Source organism: Quercus robur, chromosome 3 (genome assembly GCF_932294415.1).
Source record: "Quercus robur chromosome 3, dhQueRobu3.1, whole genome shotgun sequence".
In the NCBI taxonomy this organism is placed as follows: Eukaryota; Viridiplantae; Streptophyta; class Magnoliopsida; order Fagales; family Fagaceae; genus Quercus; species Quercus robur.
The window spans coordinates 6,720,623-6,744,539 of NC_065536.1; the positions used below are offsets into that span (position 1 = coordinate 6,720,623).

At 40.1% G+C, this 23,917-nt stretch overlaps 1 protein-coding gene across 3 annotated transcripts in view; it reads left to right on the plus strand.

Annotated features, from left to right (window-relative positions):
- The first annotated feature begins 828 nt into the window (after window positions 1-828).
- LOC126716872 (probable disease resistance protein At4g27220) overlaps window positions 829-23,917 on the plus strand; it is a 57,762-nt gene continuing 34,673 nt past the window's right edge. For 2 of the 3 annotated variants that reach the window (XM_050417902.1, XM_050417903.1), the window contains exons 1-3: window positions 829-1,235; window positions 1,326-1,524; window positions 1,691-1,761. The gene's annotated coding sequence lies outside the window, so the exon portion shown is untranslated. The remainder of the gene's footprint in view (window positions 1,236-1,325; window positions 1,525-1,690; window positions 1,762-23,917) is intronic. The other variant, XM_050417904.1, reaches the window with a different exon arrangement.

The window sequence follows — 23,917 nt, forward strand, 5'->3', positions numbered from 1 at the left end:
TAAACTTTAGAGACTAAGAGTATGTTTGGATAGAATTTATTTTGTTGAAATTGAAAATTGAAAACTAAAAATACTGTAGCAAAATAATTTTTAAATGTGTGAGTAGTGCCGTGAGACCAATTTTTAATGAAAAAGTTGATAAAAAATGAAATTTATGGGTCCGTGAACAGTGCACGGATGTACTGTTCACGAAAGATCGGTCAAAAGTTGCGGCTACTGTTCATGTATAGTGCATGAACAGTAGCCACTTGTTGGGGGGAAAACGCGTGCAAAAAAAAAAAAAAAGGGGAAAAACGTAGAAACTAAATGCAGCAAAATGCAATGCGTATCCAAACATTACCTAAGGTGGAGGTTGGATATAGCGTTTAGTTTCCTGCGTTTTCCTTTTTTTTTATTTATTTATTTTTTTTTTTCACGCGTTTTCCCCAACAAGTGGCTACTGTTTATGCACTGTACATGAACAGTAGCTACAACTTTTGACCAGTCTTTTGTGAACAGTGAATTTGTGCACTGTTCACGGACCCATAAATTTTATTTTTTATTAACTTTTTCATTAAAAATGGGTCCCACGGTACTATTCATATATTTAAAAATTATTTTGCTACAATATTTTCAGTTTTCAGTTTCAGCAAAATAAGTTCTATTCAAACAGACCCTAATACTATATTTTTTGCAAAAGAAATCAATGGATTAAAATGACTTTTTAAATACACAATCAAAGAATGTTAGTGGCCATTGAGCCAAGTGCGCCACATCTACCCTCAATGGTGAGCATGTTCGGTTATCATTACTGATCATTAAATTAAATTATCGCGCTTTTCCTTGGCCGAGACATAAATATATAGTCTAGTTCTCTTCATTTCATCATCTGTATATTGTGTTTGTACTAGTCATATTGGCATCCTTTTGAACTTCTCATAGTCCACATTCAATCTCATTTGTCTTGTCTCTCATTCGGCCATCAATACAATCCTTTGAGCGTAAGTTTCTTTGCTCTACAGTGACTACAGTCTGATAAGAAAAAGAACCTCTATTCAAGTGAAATCGGGCGGAAAGATATTTCCTCGTTGTTTCCATACTGGGACTTCGAATTCATTTTCGTTGCAAGCTTTGTGTTATCACCCTCTAATTCCAGTTGTTTTGCTCCACTCCAAATAAAAAAAAGGGTGTTAAGATTCTTTAAATTTGTCACGTTAATTTTCGTTGAAGTTTTCGCGTTGTCATGCTCTGATTAGGTTGGTTTTAATTCACTTCTTATTTATTTATTTATTTTTAAAAAAAGAGTGCGTATTTCTAACATTCACTTTTTTTTTTTTTTTGGGCAGTTTTCGTGTTATCATCCTCAGTTTAGTTTTACTACTTTGCTCAACTAAAAAGAAAAAAAAAAAGAAAAAAAGAAAAAAAAGAAAAGCTAGATGCTTCCAGCTCCTCACTTTTATTCATACTTATCATGGCAAGTATCTTTCATCTGCAAAGTCAAGGGATAAAGAAGCAAACCAGCTAAATTATTGGGCGAAGGAGAAGGTACTTTCTTTTAGTTTCTTAATTTTTATTTGTCCATGAGTAGGAAAACAAAGAGAATAGAAGTGACGTATACATCCCAACCAAGTGTGTTTCTCCCAGGTTCATTAACTTAATTGTTGTAGCTATTTTTGCCCTTTTTTTAATTTGATTTTAGTTTGCTCTACAGCCTCTACTTCTCAAAGCAGGAAGAAAAGGGGAAACAGGGGAAAAATAAAGAGAGAAAGATATCGTCTACTTGTAAGTTAATTTACTTTCATTCAGCATAGCACAGTAACTTTCCTTGCCCTCTGGGACAATTTGGGGGATGTTTGGTAGGGATATTTAAACAAAAGTTTTTGTTGTTTAAACAACACAATACTTATTTTCATAATAATTTTTCACCCGCATGTATTTTCAAAAAACTTAAACAACGTTACTAGAACAACATTATCAAACGGGCCCTTGATATCCTAAAGAGAGGTGCCTTCTAAACATTTTTTTTTTTTCCTTATTTGTCTTTCGCTCTAGATTGGTTGCAATCATTGTCCCTAATTTCTTATACTTTGCATTCACAACCCCTCAAAATGGTGGGGTAGAAAGCAATTAATAACGTTCTTAAAAAGCTTAGAAAGTTTGCAATGAACGTCATTTTGTGGTAAAGAGTCTTCGTAATTCTTAGGGCCCAATTAAGCGCCCATCAGTGGGTAGTCCAACCCAGCTGGCTATTTGGATTTAGGACTAGAGTTTAGGTTTTTTTTTTTTTGAGAGATAGAGGTTCAATCGATGGTGTCTGCTTCTAATAATTATATTCTTTGTCATCAGACTAATTAAGACATCAATTAGTTTTGGGTATAGGTGGGAATTGAATCCTTGATTTTTTATTCAATTATCGGAGACTTTACCAACTGAACTAACCCACTAGACAGACTAGAGTTAGTTTGTTACATATTGAGTAATGTTTGCAATGTTACACCATTAAATTTGCCATAAGTTATGCTCTTATTTGATGGGGAGAAGCTATAAGAAGTATAATTAATCTCACCATTATCTTGGACTATCCTAAAATACTAATTTATAGTTGAAACTTTACTCCAATTTCCAATTGGACTTGCTCTTGTAGAGACTTCTTCCTGTCTACACAAATCCCAATACATGACTAACTCCAAGCAATTGATTGATTGTTATTGGTTGCAAAGTTCTTCACTTCAAAGCACATTGAAGATCTAGAAGCACTTGATTACAAAAACGTAAGACGCACAAAATACAGTAGCTTCTCACAGAGTGTATGAGTCCTCTAATTGAGTCTCTGTGTATTTGATGACTTTAAAATAAGCATTTTATATGGTTTAGGGTTTTAGAGAATGAAACCCTAACAATCCAAGTCATCATGGGCCAAAATTCAGATCTGAAAATTTTGAAATCGTAGATCTCAATATATCGAGCTTGTATCGAACTTCTTCATTAAATCTCAATAGATGCTAATGTCAAGACTAGTGTCAACAATTACTGAAACAACTTTTCTTCACTTGTTTCTTAGATCAATTTTCATGTCTTTAATGATACCATGTAGGATGCAAACTTTACATACTTGTTGATATATTAAATCCAACTTAGATTTGCCCAATTACAAGTAAAGCACATTTTGTCAAAGGATAAGCCAATACATATAAAATATGACCCTAACAAAGACTGTAGAATGTGAATGCTCCACTCTAATAGTAGACACCACTGCCCGGTTGAGAATGAGTAGCCGAGACCTTGAAAACCTTGTGGTTGAGATGTTGGAGGTTTAGGGCCACTTGAAAGCTTGATGTGCATATAGGTAGTGAAGGACAACATTAAACAACCATGGTTCAACAAGGTTTCAGATTTTAAGAGGTATGCCAAAACTATGAGATTTTCCATTGTCTTTTTTAATTTTAATTTTTTTAAAATTATTTGATACCTGGGAAAAGGGGGATTTGAACTATAAATATCTTTGTTGGAAACACTAGGAGGTACCAACTAGTTAAGTTAAAAGGCTATTTGCTTTCTTTAATAAATTAACTATTTCTTTTCTTAAATACTTAGGTACCTTTCTCAAATTTCAGCCCTTTGACTATTTAAATATCAAAGCAAACAGATTTAAAAATACCGTCTCTTTCTTCTTCTTATTTTTTTCCTAGCTCGCGAGAACAAGTGATGTCTTCAAATTTCTCCCTACTTCTCACAATCCAATCTTAAATGAAGAAATCGCTTTAGTAAAATCCATAATTCGTTGATTTCGAAATTATGACATGTTTTGACTTCAGTTTTCAATAGGAGGAAAAAAGATTTGATGTGGGACTTGTGCTTATGGAGAAATGTTTCTTGGCTAGTAGACATTTTGAGTTTAGACTTTATTTGGAAAATATAGTTTTGCATCTCATACAAAGTAAGCAACAGAAGTAATATAAGATCTACTTCATTAATGAGAGAACATATAACTTTGAATTCTAGAAAAAATAATAGGAAGCGTACCTTTATATTATGAAATACAAAAAACAAGAACTAGATAGTATCTTGAGAAGACCTTCAATCTTCATTCCAATTTTACATAGTGCCCAAGATGTGCAGTCTCTCAATTAGTTCTTATGAACATTATCTTTCTTTTAAAAAAAGTCTGTTCTTCAGAAGATACAGAGAAAAGTGTTTTTTCTTCTTTTAATCATAGGTACATTTTAATTGCCTAGGCAATTATTTTATTTAATAACTCTTATTAAATAAACAAATGATTATCTAATTGGATTAGTCTTTTGGACCAACCTAATTGGGTTTTAGTGTGTGGCTTGAGATGGGAACAAGGGGACAAATAAGGATTTAGCTCTAATGGGCTTTGTGCTTCCACCAACTTTTGACAAGCTCAAAGTTACTATTAATTATATAACAAGTATCATTATGGAAATATAATTGCACTTTAGACCCTATTAATAAATTATATCCCAAGACTTTAATATAATATCATTTGACCTAGGGAACAAAGTCATAATAAATTGTTACTTTGTAAATTACTATTGTATAGATTGAGAATAGTAGGCCAGCCTAAACTACAGGCCCACTCATTGGATAGTCTCGGCCCATCTCAACCCACTTAGCCGAACTGTATGTAGTAGGTCGAACATACAAATTAAGTACCCTAAGACATGTCGTACCAAGAGATAATGCCTTGGTGGAATCTGCCTATTGAGATAATGGCTTGGTGGAATTAAGTTACGAGGGTGTCATGTCAACAGCAGGAAGTGGGTCCCTTATGACCGGTGATATGATACGGAGGGATCCACTGACTTATGGAATATCCTCTCATCATAATGAACCCACTGGGAGAGGGATATAAATAAGGGTGGAGAGGTATGAAGAGGGGGGGGGGGGGGGGGGCAAATTTTTGGGAAGCGAGACATGAGAGTAGTGAGGAAAAACATATCCCAGAGAGAAGGAAATCTTGTTCAGATTTCAAGGAGAAGGCTTGGTTGCTAAGTAGCCTTCTCAACTAAGCCAAGATCAAGTTAGTTTGGTGCTAAAGTAGCACTCAGTGACACCAATAACCACTTCTTGATCCTCTCATTGTGGGATAAGCTTGACCCAAAGTACAAGTAAATTGAGGGTCCAAGCCTAAAAGCCTAAGGTTTTTGGGAACAGATCACCACAGTAGGCGTCGTATGTGGGAATTTCCTATTACAATGAGTCTAGAGGTGGTGGAGGTAACTACTAGATGGAAGAGTAACATGTAGATGAAGGGTTACTAGGGTCTGGCAGGAATTGATCTAAGGGCTCATCCCGGGCCCTTAGGGCGATGGAGCAATAGCGCAGGAGAGAGCGCCATGGCTAAGATGTGCATGAGACTCAGGATAACTCGCATGTAGTATCATCTAGAGGAAAAGGAGGATCAGGAATGCGAGTTGGAAAGTTTGCAAAGGCAGATTAGGGAATTGGAGTTAGAGGCTAGGGGCAGGCGTCGAAGGAGGACCCCCAAGGGGTAGTCCCACAACCATAGCTCGGTAAGCAATCATTCGGAGAGACTATCGTACAAAAGTCACTCTCAGTTGTTAAAGGACAGTCAAACGAGTCCAGAGACATAGATTCGATATCGCCGAGGAGAGAATGGGGTGGGCACCCAAATGCTGCCATGAACACCATGAGCCAAGCTCTAAGAAGGATAGCCCAATCGCCTTTTTTTTTTTTTGAGGAAATAGAATGCATCAAGATGCCGAGACACTTCACTTGACAGCCATTCACCTATTACAACGGCAAGATGGATCTAGTGGACAGATCCAGTGGAGCACATAAGTCATTTCACCCAACTTATGGCTCTTTACTATCGGAATGATGGGCTTCTATGCAAGGTGTTCCCGTCCAATCTCAGCCCTAGGTTAATAAGGTGGTTCTACAGTCTGAACAAGGGATCCATCCACATCTTTGTTGAGCTCATTCAAGCCTTCGGAGCTCGGTTTATGACTTGCAATTGAGAACCATAGCCTATCAACGCATTATTATTGTTGGCCATGTGGAGTGGGGAGACCTTTCGGTCATATTCAGATAGGTATTGGGAGTTGTACAATGAAATTGGGTTAAACAATGAACATGTGGCTATAAGTACTTTCAAATTGGGGCTACCCCTTCGTTGACCACGCAGCCTCTTGAGAACATGCATTAGCTGATGAGGCGAATAAAGGAGCACAAGAGACTAGAGGGCGACAGGTTATAAAATAAAGGGAAGGCCCCCATTAGAATAAAGGGACGACGAGTTTCAGTACCGAAGGACCTCGAACTGGGGGCTGTCAAGGAAGGCCCAAAAGAGAGATTGGGGGCAAAACCCCATGAGTATAGCTAAAAGGATGACGTCGCTTTTAAAGAGCTTGTACATAAATCTTGGAGAAGATCAAGCATGAGCCTTATTTCCATTGGTAAAATGAGTGGAGATTCAGCCAAGAGGATCCAGAATTTGTACTGCACCTATCATCGAGATAAGGAGTCTACCACCGAGTAGTGCAGGATGTTCAAGGATTACTTGGAACAGTTGGTCAAAGCGGGGCATTTGAAGGAGTATGTGGTCAGCCAAGGGGGGAGTACCACATGATAGGTGTTGAGAAGCTGAGGAGGAAAAATGCCACCTCGGCTCAACACCATCAAAGTCATACATGCTGCGTTGATCGGCGTCAGCGCTAGCTACCGAAGGGGGATACTTAGCATAACTCCTCAATAGGAGTTTGAGGTAGCTGACCTTCCAAGAAGAAGCCCAAGTCAAGTAAGGAGAAGATAGCTTTTGATGATGCGACCTTGAAGGAATGACGCAGCCGCATTACTATGCATTGGTTGTGACGCTTAGGATTGAGGGGTTCCTTGCAAAGAGGGTTATGATAAATAAAAGGAGTGGGACAGAGATAATGTACTCCTATCTATATAAAGGGTTAGGTTTGAGAGATAAGGACCTCACTAAGTATGACATCCCGTTAGTGGGATTTGTCAAGAAGATGGTGATGCCTGCAGGGTAGATCAGGCTCTCCGTAGTAATAGGTGGGAAGGAGGTGATGGTGAATTCTATAGTGGTTCATGCTTTCTCGCCATACATGGTGATATTGGCGCAATCGTGGATCCATGCCATGGGGGCCGTGTTGTCCATATTACACCTAAAGGTAAAGTTCTCCACCTAACAAGGAATAGTAGTTGCGAGGGGAGATCAAAGTGTTGCTCGACAATGCATGGTGGCCGCAATCAATCATGAGATCAAGTAAAAGGAATAGGTAGAGTCGTACCCTTTATAGCAACCACAGAGCCCTGAGGATTCCATTGGGGCTGACAATGTAGAGGAGTTGGATGAGGTCCGCATTTTACCCTATGAAGACAGGTATTTTTGTGTAGGTAAGAGCCTTCTTAACAAGGATCGAGTGAGATTACTACTATAATTGGTGCAGAACTTGAATATCTTTGCTTAAAGCCCATACGAAGTGTCTGGAGTAGACCTGGAGTTTATAGTGCATAGGTTAAATGTGGACCCCTTGTATCCCCCTAAGAAGCAAAAGCTGAGGAGATCAATTAGACCTCACGTGGAAGATGTGAAGGAGGAAGTGGAGAAGTTGAAGCAAACTGGGGCCATAAAAGAAGTATTCTTCCTGGACTAGTTGGCCAACACTATGGTGGTGAAAAAGAAGAATGAGAAATGGAGGGTCTGCATTGACTTTACAGATCTAAACAAAGCATGCCCTAAAGACCCATTTCATGTCTCGAAGGATATGTTTTCAAGGATATGTTTTCTGGATGCCTTCTAGGGATATCACCAAATCACCCTAGCTCTCGAAGACCAAGAGAAGACATCCTTCATCTCTTCAGAAGGAAATTACCAGTACATGGTCATGCCCTTTGGTTTGAAGAATGCCAAGGTAACTTACCAGCAAATGGTTACACGGATGTTTAGGCAGCAGATCAGTAAAATAGTGGAAGTGTATGTTGACGCCATGGTAGTTAAGAATATGAAGTTGGAGGAGCACGTGCTTGATTTGAATGAGGTATTTGAGATATTGAGGTACCATAAATTGCGCCTCAATGTCACTAAGTGTGTTTTCGGGGAAGATCCGGGAAGTTCCTAGGTTATATGATAACGTGCCAAGGAATCGAGGTCAACCCTAACAAGATCAGCGCAATTCAACAGATCAATCCACCAAGGAACCTCAAGGAAGTACATAAGCTTACATGAATGATAGCAGCCCTGAATCGGTTTGTAACTGAGTTCCCTGACAAATGTCACCCTTTTTTTTTTCCAACTAATCAGGAAGTGGAAGGGATTCTAATGGATCGAGGATTGTGACAATGCCTTCCAGAGCTTGAAGCTCTACCTAGCTCGTCCACCAACTTTATCCAGTCCTAAGCCTAGCAAAGACCTGTACATGTACTTGGTCCTGTCCGAGCATGTGGTAAGCGCAGTGCTAATCAAAGTTCAGGAAAATATGCAGAAGCCAGTATATTATGTCAGTAAAACCCTGGTAGATGCAGAAACTCGGTATTTGCCTTAGGAAAATATATTTCTAGCCCTGGTGCACGCCACGAGGAAACTGCCGCACTACTTCTAGTTTCACACAGTGTATGTTTTGATCGAGCATCCTTTGCGGTCCTTGTTAAAAAGGTTAAACTCTACAGGGTGGATAGATAAGTGGGGTACAAGATTGGGATCTTTTGACGTTAGGTATAAGCTGAGGAAACGCGATTAAGGGGAGGTGCTGGCTGACTTTGTAGCCGAGTTCACACCATTGGTTGGAGATGCACATAAGGTTTGCTAAGTATTGGTTCAACCATGGAAGGTGCATGTGGATGGGGCATCTAATGCTCAGGACTTTGGAATAGGAATAGTGTTAGAGTCAACAGAAGGTATAAGAGTGGAGCACTTACTCAAACTAGGCTTCCTGCCTCAAATAATGAAGCCGAGTATGAAGAATTGGTAGCCAGACTCCAAGCAGTTTTGAGGATAGAGCTACAAATGTGGAAATTTATTTAGACTCATGTTTGGTGGTACGTCAGGTTAAAGGAGATTTCAAGGCAAGAGACCCGAGAATGGAAGATTACTTGAAACTAGTCTACTCATTGCAAGCACAGTTTAGGTCAGTGAAGGTGACCCAGATTTCTAGGGGGCAAAATAGCCACGCAGATTCCTTGGCCACTTTAGCTTCTTCCATAGGGATTTATATACCTCAGATCATTTCAGTAGAGTCATTGGAATCCTTGAGCATTAATCACTAAGAGCATTGTCAGGTCACAACCATAGCTATTTCGCCAAGATATCATTTCATTCGTATCGAACGGAACTCTCCCTGATGAATAAAAGGATGACAAGAGGATAAGGCAGAAATTTGCTCGATTTTGGTTGTTAGTTGAGAAGAACTTGTACCAAAAGTTATTTGTTGGGCCTTATTTGTCATGTGTACACTCTGAAGCAATGGATAGACTTCTTGCCGAGTTGCATGAAGGAATATAAGCGGGCCATATGGGTGGTTGGTCCCTAACACACCGGGCAACAACTTAGGGGTATTGGTGGCCAAATATGCAGAAATATGTTGTGGAGTACCTCAAAAAGTGTAATCAGTGTCAGAGGTACACACCAAATATCCATCATCCGAGAGGAATTCCCAACCCAATCTCTAGCCCATGGCCTTTTGCACAATGGGGGCTAGATGTTGTGGGCCATTTCCTAAGGGCCATAGGAAACAGGAGGCTTGTGATAGTGGCTATCGATTATTTCACTAAATGGGTAGAGGTCGAGGCTTTGGCAAACATCCATGACGTTGTGACGTAAATAAATTTGTTTGGAAGAACATTTTGACTCGGTTTAGGGTACTAGAGATGTTGATCTCGGATATCGGGTTGCAGTTTGATAGCAAGGCTTTTAGAAAATATTGCGGTGACCTCGGGATCAAGAACAGATATTCTATGCCAGCGTATCCTCAAACCAATGGGCATGCCGATGCTACCAACAAGAATATTGTTAACGGGCTAAAGAAAAGGTTAGAATATGCTAAAGGAAAATGGGCCGAGGAATTGCCCAACGTGCTATGGGCCTACCGAACTACTCCAAGGAGGTCCACTGGCGAGACCCCTTTTTCCATGACCTACAGGACTAAGGTAGTGATACCAATGGAAATTGACCTACTGAGCATGAGGATTATGAGTTTTATTATGAGTTTCTCCTTGGACGAGAATGACTAACTTATGACCAAGCAATTGGACTTCATGGAGGAAAACAGAGAGATAGCATCCATCTAATTGGCCGAGTACTAGTAGAAGCTATCTAGAGGGCATAATAGAAACGTAAGGCCAAGAGAGTTCGTTGCTAGAGACCTTGTCTTGAGAAGAGTGCTGGGAAGCATGAAGGACCTTAGTTCGGGAAAGCTAGCCCCAAATTGGGAGGGCCTGTGACCACAATGGCCGACACTGGGGCTTATTACTTGGAAGATTTGGAAGAAAGACCCTTTTCTTAGCCATGAAATATAAGCAACTTTAAGAAATATTTTTATTAGCCTTTGAACAATCTTGATGTATTTAACAGCCCTAGCTATGTAAATTTCTTGAAGTTTAGTCATTCATGTTTCACTTTGTATAAGGGTACTGTTAGTAGGTCAAGGAATGTGGGATGGGTTTCATACATGAAGATGAAGGGTATAAGATCACTAAGGACAGAAACCTAGCCTTGGCCTAACCTCGGTCACCGACTAGGTAAAAACCTAACTAAGGACAGAAACCTAGCCTCGGCCTAACCTCGGTCATCGACTAGGTGGAAACCTAAAAAATTGCTAAGGATAGAAACCTAACCTCAACCTAACCTTAGTCATCGAATAGGTGGAAAACTAAAAAATTATCAAGGATAGGAGCTTAGTCTTGGCCCGACCTTGGGCACCAATTAGATCAAACACTCGAGGGCCAAATATGGTGCTAACACCCTTCATTTTATTTCATATCAATGATTGTCATATCATCGGGATAAAAAGCAAGCAAAATGATTCTATGCACTGAATAGAAATTCAACCATGCACAATTACAGGATACATAAATGAATCAAAAGGCAAATTGTTCTATTGAATAATTCCAAAGAGTTCAAGAAAAATAACAATAACAATAAAAACAAAAAAATACAATTGATAATCAACCCTGCTTAAACATTAAGGCTTTGATCGGTGATGGGAGTAGCAGGAGTAGGAGTGGTCTTGGTGACTTCCAAACTGACTCGAGCCATAGGGGGCTAAATGGTTCTTAGAGGGCTCAAGTTGTCCATAATGATGACATCGGCGTTAGCAGTATGAGTTTCGATCTCCACCAAGAGATCATAGAAGCTAGAACTGACTTCTTCCTTCCCGACCTGCTCCCCTTGAGCCTTTTCTTCCACTAATGGATCCTCGGGCAGGGGCACCTGGGATAGGTCCTTGTTCGCGAATCCAAAAGAGGTTAATAGCATTGATGAGAGCCTCCCATCCTTCTAAGTACCCTGCCAGCCGAGCCTTCTTTATAACCCTATTGGCAGAGTGCTCAACGTCATCAAAGCCAAGGTCGTAGTTGCCTGTTTAGTCTGCTCTAAACCTCTTTTCAGGGCCGTGATCTCCTCGTCTCGGGCAATGATGATGCCTAAGGCCTGAGCCAGCATAGTGTCGGACTCGTCGACCTTCCTCTATAGAATCTCCACCTTACAATCGACAGAGGCCTATGCCCTCTCCACGGCAGCTAGTTTTTTCTTGGCTCTAGCAACCTTTCAATTTTTCTCTTGGAGGGTGGATTTTGAGACCTACCATAGTGCCTTCTCTTCATTAGCTTTCTTCAACCGATCTTTAAGCAGATGCACCCTCTACGTAGCTTGTAATTTGAGAAAGAACACATTAGTGCCAGAGCTATGAAACATAATTATACATTGAGCTATTGAAAAGTGGCTGAAGAAAACCCTTACCACTATGGAGTGCCACTTAAGGTTGAGGGCAATGTACTCATTGGCGACGTCATTCTAGAAGTGCACGTCACCAGGCAATATTAAGGTCTGCCTAAGGCTATTAGCCACCCACCCACCTTTGCCCTTCCTTTACGTCTGTACGAATGCTATGGCAAGAAGGGACCTTTCACCTAGTATGAAGAAATGGTGGTAGTCCGAGCGTGGAGAATAGAGGATGAGGCCCTTTCTATCTCGACAGTTGGTGGGGGGTTGACCTACCCTTGAGTGGGGACTTTCGGTTGGGAGGCTAGTGGATCGGCTGCAATGGGGGTGGTAGGTGGATTATGCCCCACAGGTAGAGCACCGACTTGGCCCTTTGGGTTGTTAGCAACCCTTGGCCTTTTCCCTCCAAGAGCAGGGGCCATGACCGCGGGTCGAGGAGGAGGTGTTTATCCTACGGGAACTCGGTCTCCATGGAAATATTCTAACAATTGAATATCCTTTTGCTAAACCATCGCCTTGGTAGCTTAAACTTCCTTAGGCTTGTCTATAGTAATATCTCGGGATTTTTCTAGTAAAATTATATCTCCCAAACCATCGTTGAATGGTTTCGAGGAATCTGCCTTTCTTTGGTAGGGACCTCTTTGTTGGGCCTCGTTCTCTGAGATGTTTGACAAGAATCCCTTCAGCCAAACGTCGATATAGGATAGAAGAGGGTGCTTCGCTCGGAACGCATCTCCCAGATCTTGGAAACCCGTGTAGAAGGCGGTGCACCTAAGAATGCAATGCAAAGCTCAGAGCTGCCCGTCAGTATGTACAAACGCCTCAGAATGGAGGATCCTATTTAGATCTTGAACTTCGACGAGGCTGATGTTCAGCTTAGTGTGCCTAGAATCTACAATGACAAGCTGAGAAATGATAGTTAGAAAAATACAATATAAAATATGGCAAGTTTAAAGAAAAAAATGAATGTAACAACAAAACCTAGGGCTACCAACTTGTCCTCCGAGGAGAAGTTGGGCAAATGAGCTCATCGACAAGCCAGTTCCCACTCACCTTTATGAATTCCCCTTAGGAATTCTTATTAGAGTTCGAGAGGCAAGAAATCAGCCTTATTTGGGGGTCCCAAACTTTGAGGTAGTAGCCATTCTTAAGGCTACTAGAACAACTATAGAGAAAGCTTATGTCATGGTGAGTGAGTTTTAGGTTGTAGACCCTATTTAACTGGCTAACACAGCTGATCACCCTATAAAAGTTAGGTAGACACTGGTCGGGGCTAAACCATAAAACCTAAGGGTTCCTAGTAACAAGGGGTCTAAAGGGAACCTAACACCACCCTCTAGGTCAGCCATAAGGGGAATCAAGATCAACCTCTGCACTCTTTGATCCTTTATATTCCCCTTCTGATAGTGTTCAATGAATACGTCTCGAGGAATATTATACTTGGCCTTAAAGGCCTCTATGGTGGCATCAGTATTAACTAGATGGGCAAACCCCATTAATGGAAAAGAAACGGAATGGAGGAAAAAATGGTTAGAAGACTTACAAAGAAAATGGACGTTCTTGGGAGGAGGAGTAATCTCGAGAATAAGGCTTAGAACTTAGGAAGCTCTGGTATGAGGTTGAGAGTGAAGAATGAAAATAGAGAAAGTAAATCAAAGAAACCCAGGAACTATTTATAGGGGAGGAGAAATTAATGCTTTGGATGGGAAAATTACCAACTACTCCTACCCTTCAATCTATGCGTGCCTTGGTAACTAAACGGTCAGGCAGGAGTTAGTCCTACTTGTTGGGAACCTCAAGTTGAAGGTGACCAAGTATTCTAGGCAGATTTATGGGCCTAGTAGGTATACTCGAGGTGATGATGATGATGATGATCCGGAGGTGACCCCAAGTACTCAATCGAGGAAGAGGCATTATCGACGGTGATCCCTACAAACACACACACACACATACTAACATATCTCCAGTTTCTTTGCTTTTATTTTTTTTTTAGCCTTTTTAGCTTTTATCTTCTGCATTTTCATTTTATTTGAGACATTGGGTTCTATTTTAAGAGCACCTTTAGATTTCTACTTTTATTTTAGGACATGTACTTATTTACAACTCATAGGAGAATTGGATATGTACGCTTTTCTTTTTCTTTATGTTGCTTTTCCTCTCTGTCTTGATGAATGATATTATGAGTTCAATTTTGTCTTGAGCAATTCCTTAGGCCATAGGAATCATAAGAAGGGTCTAAATGTAGGAAACACACTCGAAATAGGAAAAGGAGTCTAAAAACACTAGTGGCCATACACACGCATACATGCATATGCGTACGTGGCCTTTAACCATGTGTACGCATACAGGACCATGCACACGCATGTCACCAAGCAGAAAACCCTAGCCGACCTTTTCCATTATAAAATAGCTGTGAGAGGCTCCCAAACCTTCATAAAAAGTGTTTTAAGCTTAGGAATCATTCTACATGGTTCCTAGTGACAAAATTCACTTCTTTGGAGGTCTCCATGTGGATTAACAAGCTTAATCTCAATTTCAAGGATGCTTTCATCACTCTTGAACTTTCTTGTACTTCTTTCTTTCATCAAATCAAAGTTGATGATCCTCTTCTCCATGCTACCACTAAGTATTGGATTCCTACCTGTCATGTTTTTCAATTCAATGGTGTGGAGTTATGCCCTACTATTGAAGAGTTTTGTGCAACCATGGGTAAGCATGAATTTGGCGCTATCATTCTTCCACCTCTTGAGGAGGATCTTTCTGACTTATCTCATCAAATTTTTGGGGTCTATCTAGCTATGGTCAAGAGGTGGTGCAAGTCCAACAAGTTGAATGTCTCCATGGTTTTCAAGTACTTCTCTTAGAAAGATGTTCCATTGGCTAGGGCGAAATGTTCTCATCACCTGAACGCCTTTTGCCTTCGCATACTTGCAAGGTTTTTCTTGGTGCTTGAGACCTTTCGTATGGGTCATGGAATTCTTCATGTGGAGCCCAATAGCCATTATCTTAGCTAAAACCATCAATGGTTTGGATGCTGTTCATAAAGAGGAAGCAACATTCTTTGTGGGGAGTTCTCTTTATCTTCAAGTATGATCCCTAATTTTTGCCTTGGTTTCCTCAACCTGGCGGGATTCCTCCAATTTCGCATAGATTGCCTTTCGATTTTCAACCTATCGAGGCTCCTTATATCGTCTTTGAATATTTATTTTTTATTTATTTATTTATTTATTTTTAATCTCTCCTTTTTCCACTCAACACTCATGCATTTTTTTTCTCCCTCAAATAAGGTTGTATGAGAAGCTCAAACTGATTCATTCTCCCCTTATTCTGTTTAATTGTTTCATTTAATCGCAAGCTTAAGGACATCCAAGCTTATGGAACTTTCGAAGAATCTTACTTCTACGGACATCCAATGGGTGGTAGAAGGGTGGCGTATTGAGGCCATGACTAGCTGTGGTTTCAAGGAAAGCTGTGTTTCTTTGGTTGGGCTTCACTATTACTCTTATTATCTTACATGTCGTATCGCACGACAATTTGGTGACCATCAAGGGGGTACCTTGTGGCAATGGTTCTTATCATACCTTAGCATTCACTGAGAGAGTCTTAGGTAGACTACAAGAGACTTGGCCTCGAAGGGCAATGAATAGGGACATCCGTTTGCCTCAGTTTCTCACCCCGACTTCGAGATACAAGAATTGGTTATCCACTAATATGAGAACAGTCCATAGGGAAGAGAATGATCACAAGAAATCCAACAAAAGGAAAAGGACCTTGTGCCTATCTTGAATATGCCCCAAATTTTACATTTTTGCACTTTATGATTCCGTGTCTTTTTTATTTATTTATTATTTTTTATTTGAGTATAATAAAGGATTGGAATGTTCCAAACCCCCTATGAAACAAATTATCATCTTCTAATTTGAGCAATGAGAGAATCAACCATTTTATTATCTTTGTTTATTGTCTTTATTTTTCTATTCTTTTTGCTATGCCATGTAATTTTTGCCCATGACGTCCTTGTGAAAATTTTCACCATACCCATGGTCTTTTCCCTTAACTTTTTCCTAGATTGTCCTCTCATGTCTTCAACCTAGTAGGGTTTCTTTACCCTGATTTTTGCTTAGGCCGCCCTTTCGAATTTTCAACCTAGCGGGCTTTTATCTTTTTTTCTTTTCTTTTCACAAGTTATATTTTCGGAGCCTATCAATATTAATCAGGAGAAGCATCTCTTCTCCATCTAAGTCTATAATTCTTTTAGCAGCTCCTGACATGATCTTTTTGATGACAAAGGGTCCAAACCATCTTGGTTTCATTTTTCCCCTTGGATCAAAGTTTCATCCCTAAGTACCTTTAGGATTAGATCTCCTTCCCTAAGGTTTCTTGGCTTTACCCTCTTGTTAAATGCCCTAGCAATTCTCTTTTGATAACCTTGTGCATGGTATTAAGCCCCCATCCTCTTCTCATATATTAAGGCTAATTACTCATATCTTTCCTTCATCCAATCCTCTTCTCGGACTTTGGTCTCCACCAATACTCTTAAAGATTGTATCTCTATCTTAATGGGAAGCATCACCTCTCTCCCATATACCAAAGAGTAAGGAGTTACCCTGTTGATGCATGGATAGAAGTTCTATAACCCCATAAAGCAAATGGAAGTTTCTCAGCCCAATCCTTGTACATTACCACCATCTTAGCTAGGATGTTCTTGACATTCTTGTTGGCTGCTTCTACAGCCCCATAAGTCTGTGGTCGATATGGTGAAGACTTGTGGTGTTCGATGTTGTACAATTCCATTATCCTTCGGAATTCTCCTCCAAAGTGAGAACCATTGTCGAAAATGATTCCTTTTGGTACCCCAAATTGACAAATGATGTTGTTCTCTATGAACTGGGTCACATGCTTGGCTTTCAACATGAAGTAAGAGGTTGCTTCCACCCATTTAGTGAAATAGTCGATTGAAATTGGGATGTACTGGTGCCCATTTGAGGCCTTAGGCACTATCCTCCCAATTACATCTATGCCCCATACGAAGAAAGGCCATGGAGTGGTCATGCTATACAACTTAGTTGGTGGCACATGATTGAGATTGGCATGTGTGCGGCAATCTTGGCAAATTTTGACAAAGCTTATGTAGTTAGTTTTTATTGTATTCCAGTAGTATCCCATCCTTAAAATCTCCTTTGCCAACATCTTTTCGTTCATATGAGGACCACAAATTCCTTGGTGGACTTCTTCCATGACTCTTTTGGCTTCTTCTTTCCTCAAACAACAAATATGAGCCCTATCGTAAGATCTTTTATAGAGCTGACCTCCATATAGGATGTACTGTATTGTCATCATTCTTACTGAACGACGTTCCTTCTTTCTGACACCATTAGGGTAGATTCCTAATTCTAGAAACATCATGATGTCCTAAAACCAAGGGGCTCCTTCTTCTTCTATGGCCAAGATGGCCAAATTCTCTTTCTCTTTATGTACCAATTGATATTTTTGTTCGATCTCCAAAGGTCGTGTCCACACTTCCTCTAGTATTTCAACCATAGAGGCCAAAGTAGCCAATGCATCCGCAAACTAATTTTGGGCTGTAGGGATGATGGTGTATTCAATCTTATTGAAAGTTCTTGTCAATTCTTCTAAGTATTATTGGTAAGGCTTCAAGTGTTCCTCTTCACCTTCCACAACTTCTGTGCTTGTGCTATGACCATGGTCGAATCTCCACAGACTTCGACCTTCTTTGCCCCTAATTCTCATAGGGCTTCCATTCCAGCGATAGAAGCCTCATATTCTGCCATGTTGTTGGTTGATTTGAAATTCAACTTAATGACCAAGGGTACATGAGATCCATTGAGGGTGATCAACATTGAAGTACATCTTCCATGCCCCTAGTTCTATGTCTAATATATCCTCATCCGGGAAGTCTTCTCTTCCACTTTCTCCCTTTATGGGGTTCTTGACACAAAAGTCTGACACGACACTTCCTTTGATGGTATTTCTAGCCACATCTTTCAAATTGAATTTGGCTAGTAAGATTAACCATCTTGACAACCTTCCACTGAAGGCAGGTTTCTTGAATAAGTACTTCAATGGATCCATTCTAGCGATTATCCATACTTGAAATGGTAAGATGATATGTCTTAGTTTCTGTACAACTCATACAAGAGCAAAGCAAGATTTCTCTATGGGTGTATATCTAGTTTTATAGTCATGCAACCTCTTGCTTAGATAATACACAGCTCTCTCATTCTTATTATCATCTTCTTGAACCAACATGCTTCCTACTGCATCCTCTATGATTAAGAGGTAGAGGAGCAAGGGTTTTCTAAAGTCTAGAGGTACCAAGACAGGTGGGTGGAGGAGACACTCCTTGATAATCTCGAAGGCCTCCTAACATTCTTCATTCCAAGTATGGGTTTCATTCTTCCTTAGAAGTTTGAAGATAGTTCGTAGGTGGAAGTGAGCTTGGCAATGAATCGGCTAATGTACTGTAGCTGACCTAAAAATTCTCTTATCTCCTTTTCACTCTTAGGTGGAGGCATGTCTAAAATGGCCTTGATCTTCAACGGGTCAACTTCTATCCCCCTATCACTTACTAGGAAGCCTAGCAATTTTACAGCAGTTACCCCGAATGTGCATTTTTGTGGGTTCAATCTAAGCTTGTGCTCTTCGATCCTTTCAAAGAACTTCCTCAAGTTGGTTATTTGGCCTCCTCTATCTTTACGTTTTACTATCATGTCATCGACATATACCTCTACCCCGTTGTGCATCATGTCATGTAACAAGTTGTGGCCATTCTTTGGTAGGTTGCACTTGCATTCTTAAGCCTAAATGGCATCACTCTATAAAAAACAATTCCCCATTCAATGGTGAAAGTAGTTTTGGTCATGTCCTTAGGAGCCATCTTAGTTTTTTTGACTCCCGAAAAACTATCCATAAAAGTCATCAAAGCACTATTGGCAGTGTTATCTTCTAAGACATCTATATGGGGTAAAAGGAAATCATCCTTGGGATAAGCCTTCTTTAAGTCTCTAAAGTCCACACACATCCTTACCTTTCCATCCTTCTTGGGTATAGGCACAACATTAGCTATCCATTCGGCTTGGTGTACGAGTTTGATAAACCCTACTTTCAATTAATTAGTAACCTCCTCTTTGATCTTACGGAGCCATTCGGTTCTCATGTGCCCCAATTTTTGCTTGATAGCTACCATGCGGGATTAGTATCAATGTGATGTTGTGCTATCTCAGGATCAATGCCAGACATATCTTCATAAAACCATGCAAACACTTCTTGGAATTCAGTGAGAAATTCTTTGAGATCTTTCTTTTCTTGTTCATTTAAGGTGGAGCCAATTTTAATTAAGCATGGATTCTCATCATTGCCCATATTAAGAGTTTCAAGAATTAGTTCCATAGTTTTAATTTTCTTTTCCAATTGTTTATTAATTTTATTTTCAAATTCATTGGAATCATTTAAGTGTAGAATTTCAATATTATGAGATAAATCAAAATAAGCAAAATCGGAATTCATCTTATTAAAAATGTTGAAAAGTACATTGGAACTTGCATTACAAGGTATCTCCCCTATGTTTTTAGTAAACCCAACTCAAGTCTAATTGCTAAGGTGCCCATCAATAGGCATGAAGAATGCGACAGGATCACTTGGCTCTTCAATGGTGATGGTGAGCACGTCCCTCTCAACTTTTAGCATTGCTTCCATTACTTCAGCATCCATGTAGTCCATCCAGTCGACCTTTTCTCAAATCTCCTCAATCACAACATTAGGCTTTTCATTAAAATTAAGCTTCTCTTCAAAGAAGATCTCCTACTCAGGATACACTTTTCCATCCTCGACCCAAAGCTTGGGAAAGCCACAAAAGGGGAAGTCTCCTCATTCTCTCACAAATTTTCCATTGAGAGTACCAAGGTTTTTCTTGATTCCATCGCAGCCTTCAAAGAATCCTAAACATTCCTTGGTTAGTTGAGTCTTAAAATCAAGGAATTTAGCTACCCTTTTTCCTTCTTTTCCAAGACCTATACCAAGCATGTACCCCATCTTCTTTATCATTGTAATCACCTCATGTCTAAAATAAGGGAATAAATTCGTAGTATACTTTTCATCCTTCAACCTATAATTAGCCATGTTCATAAACTTAAAGCCACTCATCTGAAGCTTATTATCCTCTCCTTCGAGTTCACAAACGGGAACTAGGATCTCACCATCTCCAAGTACCATGGTGATACCTCCTTTCCATGGGATTTTCATTTTTTGGTGCAAAGAAGAGGGAATGGCCCCAATGGGATGAAGCCATGCTCTCTCCAAAAGAAGGTTGTAGTTAGGGGAGATTCCATCACATGAAATTCCACAATCATGTCCAACAGACCAATTTTTCAAGAAGCTTTGAAAGTATCCATAACCTTCCTTGAGGTGTTGTCATACACTCTAATAGTCAAAGGAGAAGGGATGATGGTTTACAAGTCTAGGCCCACCTTAAGAGCGGTCCTAAATGGGCACACATTTAGAGCGGATCCATTGTCAATAAGCACCATTGGAACCTTCACACCTATGCATTAGATAGTGATTTGCAAAGGTCTAGTATGAGTAGCTCATTTAAGAGGAAGTTCTTTATTAGAAAAAGTAAGGAAATGGTGAGATGGGGCCTCAACCCCCACGAGAGATAAAACCTCTTGAGGTGTAGTCTTTATAGGCACTTTTTTCCCATTCAAAACTTCTAGGCGTGTGTTGTGATGCTTGTGAGAGGCCATTAACAAACCCCAAACGAACACATGAGCTTGAGTCTTCTTCAATTGGGTCAAGATCCTATCTTCTTCTTCCTTTTCCTCCATCCCATTAAGCCCAATAGGTCTTGATCCCTCCTCCAAATTTCTACTAGGGTGATTGTTCTCTAAAAAGGATGGTTTGTAATGCTTTCCACTTTTAGTGATGTTTGCCAAATCATCTTCTAAGATCCTTTTTTTCAATTCAGACATCCCCTTGGGAACTATCCCTCATATGACTATGGCACTCTTCAACTTCTCATCTTTTTCATCCCATATTCCTTGGATTTCAACCATGTTGACTTCCATGACTTCTATCAATTTAGAACAATTCCACTCAATCTCTTTAACTTCTACACAATTCTGATATGGGGAAGGAGCTCAATGATAATCAGGCAAGGGGTTCTTCCTAATGTTAGGCTTAGTGATGATGTTTGGGTTTGGGAGAGTTCCATTTTCTATCAAGTCTTGTATCTTATGCTTAAGGTGAAAGCAATTGTCGGTCTTATGGCTAGATTTCTAATGGAAATGACAATACTTATTGAGGTTATAAGTAAGAGATATAGGATTAGGCATTGGTGTGGGATCTAAAGGCTTGAGAAGTCCTTTGGAGGTTAGGTTTTCATATGCTTAGGCAAAGGTCATTCCTAGGTTGGAGAATTCTAGGCGGGCTTTCTTTGTGAAGTTTTGGTAAGCTAAAGGTTGTTGGGGAATGATGGCATTTACATTTACAGGGTTCGGTGCTTTTGTGTTGGATGTCCTCCCCCATATGTCTTCTTGATTGGAGGCTTGTTCTCTCCTTTCTCCAATTTTCCACTATTGATAGCATCTTCAATCCTAGTTCTACAATCACACAATTCTCCAAAAGAACTAATAGGCGATGAAAAAAGCCTACTATTGTATGCCAAAAGCAAGTTCTTGATAATCAAATTGATTTGGTCCTTCTCATTTGGCCTATTAACCATCTTGTAATCTTTCCCTTTCCACCTTGTCATGTACCTGGAGAATGTTTCCCTAACCCCTTGCTTGGTGGTCTCTAGATCTCTCAAAGTTACATCAGTCATAGTATTGAAAATGAATTGATCGACGAACAATTCCACTAGTTCGTTCCACACTTTGGTCTTGCTTTGATCTAAGCTATAGTACCATCTTGATGCCCCTCCTCCGAGTGAAAGGAAGAATGCATGCAAGGTTTGCTTCTCATCCAACCCATTGATCTCGGCTATGCTTGTGTACCTCCTAACATGTCGCTTGGGCAATGCAATAGGTGCTTTACCACTCATGTTGTAGAGACAATCATCCATCCCTTGAGCCTTGTAAAAGGCTAGTTGCATCTTCTCCATCTTTTCTTTAATAGCCACAAATTCTGCAGCTAGCTTCTCAAGTTGTTTTTTCCTTTGGTAATTAGCCTAATCTCTCTCATCCCATTCTTCCTTTTCTTCTTCTTCATTTATCTCCACATGCACTGGTTTTTTGAGTTTGATTTCTTCTAGCTTAGAAAGACGACTTCCCATCTTTTTGAGAACCTCATCGTGATCTTCTATTGCGTTGTATATCTTTTCCACAAGTGCATTATCAATTGGGAGTGGCCATTTTTTCCTGGGGTATTTCTTCTTGAGGTAGGATATCAATCTTAACCAAACACCTTCCTTTGAACCCAAGTTGAGGTAGAGACGTGCTTACTTGGTCTTGGTGGTGCAATGCTGCTTAAAAAGGAGTCACATTTTTATTAAGCTCATGTCCCACTTAAAAGCTTCTTTTATTTATATTTTCTTAGAAAGTGTTTAAGTCTATTTTAAAGAAGGTATATTTACAAAGTCATTCTCTTCCCTCTCATGTGTCTTGCCCCTTGTTTCCTAGGGCTTGGTTCATTTACAATAAAGTTCTCATCTTACATTCGTGGGCTTTCATTAGAATGAACTTAGTGTCTCAAATATGGGCCATAATCTATGAAGCACGTGTGCATTTCGGGACTCGAGTGCGGGTGTGGGATTCGGCAATTTTTGAAAAAGTAGGGTGTGGGTGCGGGTGCGGGTGCGGCGGGACTTGGCGATTAAAAAATTATTAAAAATATTTTTATTTATATTTTTACTATTAAAATATTCTTAAAAAACACATTAATATACCTTGATTCACAAAACAAAAAAAGAAGAAGGCAAGAAACACATCTGAGGTCAGAATTTCGGTTGCTCTGACGAGTTTCAAGGTTGATTTTGGCCTGTTTCAGCCGTATCGGTCACCGGCCAATATGACCCGATATGGCCAATACGGCCCAATTCCGGCCGAATTAGCCCGATTAAGCGCAAATCGAAGCCGATTCGGCGCGAATCGAGCCACGTCGGCGCGAATCAAGCTGAGTCGGCACGAATCTGAGGAAAAAAAAAAAAAACTCAAACGCGGCACCGATGCCCAATCAACCGCATCGGACGCCGCATCCCGCATCGGAATCAGGTGCGGCACCCTCCCTGCTGTGTCCGTGCTTTCTAGGCCATAATATATTCATCACCTTTGGGCTCTTCGAATACCATAAGCAAGGGACTCACTTCGAGCAAGGTAAAGTTATTTTTTTGGAATCCAAGGGATTAAAGGCAGAGGCATAATTCCTGAAATGTTTCTAAGCCACACTTGTAAGAAAGACAAGGATAAAAGGTTTCAATTTGGAATCTACCCCAGGACTGCTTAAGGTCAAGAAAAAAACATTGTAAATGTACATACACAGTGCCTAAGAAGTATGGATCTACAGGAAAAGAATGGTCCTTAGCTAGTTTCATAGGTAAAGGGAAATGTCAGCTCAAGATCTTCTTATGGGGGTATCCTTCAAATAAATTGCGAGAAAGAAGAAAGACAATGAAAGCTTCAAGTTCATAGAGGCTAGAATTACCTTCCTCATAAATGAAATCTATGCCCTCCTTTAGGGTGCTGTCATCTGCATCTTCATCCACGTCGTCAGTATACTCCCTTCAAATGTGTCCTATCCAACCCTAAAAGTTGGCCCTAGGCCCCTTGTCACTACCCACACTCATATCCTCAACTATGTCATCGTTGGGGGCTCTTCCGTTCTTGATGGCTTTGAGGAGAGGTTTTTTCAGAGTCTTCAAGGAACTTCACAGCCTTTTATTCCTTTAATGTTAGGCAAATAGCAGCCACTTCCTTTTCGCCAGATAAAGGAAGCCTAAACATTTTTGCAACATCCTCTAGTGAAGGCGCAATTTCCTGATGACTAGAA